This window comes from Bombyx mori, chromosome 25, assembly GCF_030269925.1.
Source record: "Bombyx mori chromosome 25, ASM3026992v2".
NCBI classification, from domain to species: Eukaryota; Metazoa; Arthropoda; class Insecta; order Lepidoptera; family Bombycidae; genus Bombyx; species Bombyx mori.
The window spans coordinates 8,631,125-8,636,126 of NC_085131.1; positions in this window are offsets into that span (position 1 = coordinate 8,631,125).

Here is a 5,002-nt window from a genome sequence, read left to right on the forward strand (position 1 = left end):
AGAAGCCTGATATTATAATGACTAAAACGCCGACTAAGATCGTATTTGAAAGACTCGCGTGTACTAAAATAAGACTCATAGTGGAAGATGACACGGAAATAGATGGTAACGTTGTACGTCCCATAATTGTTAATGCTGATGGGCAGGGAAACGGTAGCATCTACGTCCATGGCTCGTTAAGGGGTGCTGAAGGAAAAGAGTACTATCTTTTTCCCGGTACGTACGAGATAAAAGACAGCCGCACAGCGCTTTTAATTTATAATGCCTCGTCAAACAAGGTTTGTATAAAGAAGGACACTCTCTTAACACGAGCACTGCGTAATACGCATCCAACACCTTTTTTCCAATCTTGTAGCGTTCTTACCGATAGGGGACTGGATGAAGAGATCAGTTGCAATCCTGAGCTAACAAAACAGCAGCCCGAAGAACTACAAAAGTTATTATTTCAGCATAGCGATTGCTTCTCAAGTGGGCTCAAGGACCTTGGGTTTACCAACATCACTGAGATGGTTATCGACCTTAACGACACGGAACCAGTCGTGTATCGCCCATGCCGTATGTCACATACTGAGCGACAATTAGTAAGAGACATGGTTAAGGAGATGGTAGATAATGGTAGAGCTAGGGAGTCATCTTCATCATATGCCAGTCCTATAGTCCTGGTACAAAAAAAAGAATAGTGAGAAACGATTGTATGTGGACTATCGAGCTCTAAACAGAAAGCCCAAAAAGGAACACTACCCCCTACCAAGAGTCGAGGATCAGTTGGACCTATTATCCGGTAACACCCTATTTACGTCATTGGACCTTGCTTCCGGGTACTATCAAACACCAGTCGCCGAGGCCTCCCGTAGTAAAACTGCCTTTGTAACACTTGATGGGCAGTATGAATACAACCGCATGCCTTTCGGACTAGTTAATGCACCATCTGTGTTCCAAAGGACAATCCATAAAATATTAAAGGAGGCCCAAATTAAATATGCTGTTGTCTACATGGATGACATACTGATACCATCCAAGGATTTTAGGGAAGGCATCCAAAGACTAGGCGAAGTTCTCACACTGAAATTAAGTAAGTGCTATTTCTTTTTGAATGTCATAGACTTTCTAGGGTTTGAAGTGAGTGCTAATGGTATCCGCCCAGGTAGTAAAGAAAAAACTGAAGCCGTCTCAAAATTCCCAACACCTACCAATCAGCACGAATTGCGTCAATTTCTGGGTATGTCTGGGTTCTTCAGACGGTTTATACAGGGATATGTTACGATAACTGCACCGTTAACGGATTTACTGAAGAAAGACGCTAACTGGGGTTGGCCGAACAGGATCAGGCGTTCACAGGCACTAAAAGCGCTCTGGTGGAGTGACCGGTGCTAGCTCTATACGATCCTAAGTCCGAAACCGAGCTACATACGGACGCTTGCAAAGAAGGCCTAGCGGGTATTTTACTGCAGCGTAACTGTAATGGTGCATTGCAACCAGTTTCCTACTTCAGCAGGAAAACTACCGCTGACGAACGCAAGTTTCATTCGTACGAGCTCGAAACTTTGGCGGTCATTGCATCTCTCAATCAGTTTAGGGTTTATTTAGTGGGAATACCATTTAAAATCTTGACCGATTGCAATGCACTCAGGTCCACTCTAACTAAGCGTGACTTGATACCTCGCATAGCTAGGTGGTGGGTCCAACTTCAGAAGTACGACTGTACAATCGAGTACCGGCCTGGTGTTAGCATGGCACACGCGAATGCCCTAAGCAGAAACCCAGTCAATTCTTCCTCAGGTAACACATGTACTAGATGTTTTACAAATACAGCAAATCGAACAGGACTGGATTACGACGGTACAAACTGCAGATGACGAGATAAATAAAATCAAAAGGATTCTTTCTGACCCTTCATCGGCGGAGGTAGCGGACATACACAAAAACTACAGACTGAAGAATGTCCATGTTTACCGCGTGGTAGGTGACGAAATAAAATGGCTGGTACCCAAAAGTGTACGCTGGCAAATTTTAAAAATGAACCACGATGACGTTGGCCATTGTGGTTTTGAAAGAACCCTACAGCGCATCCGAGGCCATTATTGGTTCGCGAAAATGCGGCGTCTCGTCCGGAAGTATGTTACCTCCTGCCTTGAGTGCGCGTACCACAAAGCTCCAGGTGATAAACGAGAAGGAGAACTCCACCCAATCGAAAAGATAAAGGTACGAGTTTCACCAGTAAGGCGTTTCAAGATTTTACGACCTCTTACGGGATCAAACATATTGTAAATGCCGTTGCAACGCCTCGAGCAAACGGGCAAGTAGAAAGGTTTAATAGAACGATTTTAGATGCTCTATCGACAGCCAATCACGGCGGCGACGACAAGTCGTGGGACAACCACATCACTGATATACAGGTTGGTATGAACACAGCTCGACATAAAACTACCCAAAAGAGCCCCTCTGAGCTACTATTTGGATTTAACATAATTAATAGAACGGAAAGCATACTTAGTACGGTAATCAATGACACCCTAAATAGGACTCCCATTGAGGAATTGGCGGAAGTCAGACAACAGGCTAGTAAAAAAAAAAAAAAAACAGCAACAAGTTAAAGATGCAGTCAATTTTAATAAGCATAGGAAACCAGCGAGGCAGTACCAAGAAGGGGATTTAGTACGCTTAGCAAGGCAGGCTCCGCACGATGGAAAATCTCAAAAGCTCTCTGTTAAGTACCAAGGCCCTTATCGTATACTAAAGGTTCTTCCCAATGATAGGTTCGTGGTAGAAGATATACCAATGACTCGCAAAAAAGGTAGAAGGTATGAAGCAGTTGTATCTATTGATAAGATTCAGCCTTGGATGTCGTTCTGTAGAGAATTAGAATCTGATGAATCTAGTTATAGTGTTGATGACAGTGATTAGATACTTGATTACTCAGTTTATGTTTGACATTTAGTTACTTAAGAAAGAAATTGTTATTTTAATTATTATTTTGATAGAACTTAAAACCATGGAAACGATTTAGCGATAGATATGTGTATGTACTTAGTATTTATAGCAAAAAAAATGTTTAAAAAAAATGTTACACGTCATATATAAACCTAGTGTATAATTAATTGCATTTATTATTATTATTTTTTTTGTAACATATATATTTTGTTTTTTTTTCTTGATCTCAAAGCGAAGGGTCTCGCTTTAGGTAGGATGGCCGAGCTGTAAGGTTTATGATTATTTATATTAATATGATTATATAGAGTGTAAGGTTTCTGATTATTTATATGATTATATAGAGTCCTGTACATATTAAGAATTATTATTAAATATGAGGTTTATATTGCAAACCATTAAAATATTGTTAAGTTATAAATTCAACAGTTGACAAATGTCGTCAATAGATGTCACAGGCTAACAAAATTACATCGCGGTAGCGTTGTGTGTAAAAATTTGTATAAGAAGTCCAAAGTAATTATGAATAAATCAAGAACCAAACGCATCAATGTAAAATTGGCAGATTAAAGCAAAGTGTGAACAAAGTTAGCCTGTTTAATTTATATGTCTGACACCCAAAATTTGTGTTCCCTTCCCTCGCCCTAATAACTCCTCGAAGACGATTCTTCATAGACCTGATCAGCTTTTGAATTGATTCTTGTGGGATACCTTCCCACTTCTCAATCAACGCCGATTTCAGCTCATTCAGGCATGAAGGAGCAGAAGTTCTGGAACGAACCCTATTCTTCAGTTCATCCCACACGTGCTCAATAGGATTCAAGTCAGGGCTGAGCGCAGGCCAGTCCAATGTGGCGATATAGACTTCTTCGAAGTATTCAGTTGTTCCACTGGCAGTGTGACAACGAGCGTTATCGTGCTTAAGGAGGAAGCTATCACCGGCATATCCCGCATAGGGAACGACATGTTCCAGCAGAATATTGGAAATGTATCGGTCCGAAGTTAGACCGCCTCCTCGTCCCCCGCCAGGCACGAAAACAAGCTCGGTTTTACCGTCGAAGGAAATGCCGGCCCACATCATACAAGAGCCGACCCCATAAGCCACTGTTTCAGCGAAACAGCACTGCGCAAATCGCTCCCCAGGCCGCCTGTAGACCCAACCTCTTCGGTCGCTACCATGCAAACACATCCTGCTCTCGTCGGAGAACAGGATTTGCCTCCATTGCTCAACCTCTCAATTAAGATTGGTACGAGCAAATTGAAGGCGTGCTTGTCGATGAGCTACCGTGAGTTTCGGCCCTGTGACAGGCCTTTTTGGAGTCAGATTCGCTTGCTTGAGTCGTCGAAGAACTGTCTACTTGCTAGCTGCTACCCTACGAACATCTCGGAACTCCTGTTGGACGTCGACACCAGGTTAATGCCGATTTCGGAGAGAGGTTAACACGATAAAACGGTCATTCCTCTCCGATGTGCCCCAGCGCCGTCCAGATCTTGGTCTCGAGATAAAGCTACCAGTCTCTTGAAAGCGCTTGCAAACTTTTGAAACACAGGAATGGCTTATTTGGAGCCGACGAGCGACAACCCGCTGGCTGAGCTCTTCTTGCAATAGGGCTACGATTTGTGCTACTTCTGTAGGTGTTGTCCCAATTGTCGTACAAGGTAAAGGGTCAAAAGTAGCCGAGATATGTACCGGTCAACGTGTGAAAGTCGACTGATAAAGAAAATCCGATAACAGGTGCTTTTAGAGGGGTCAATAGGCCGCAACTCGCGACGTATCAAGCAATTGAAACACGTCTTTTTCGTTATTCCTTCACTTAATCCAAGATAACTTCTTAAATACTGGTTTGATTTTAATTAATTTGGTATCAGTTTAAGGTTAAGAGCTCAACCTTTAAAATGATCTCATTTTTATGATTATCAAAAAAATATGTAGTACACAAGATCGCGCGGAACCAATTTCAAGTAAGTGATTCCAAACTTTTGCTCGCGAGTGTAGTTGAAAGGATGGTTGTTGGTATCATAAAATTATCATAAAATCTAAATATCCATGATCATAGATTATACACTTAATATT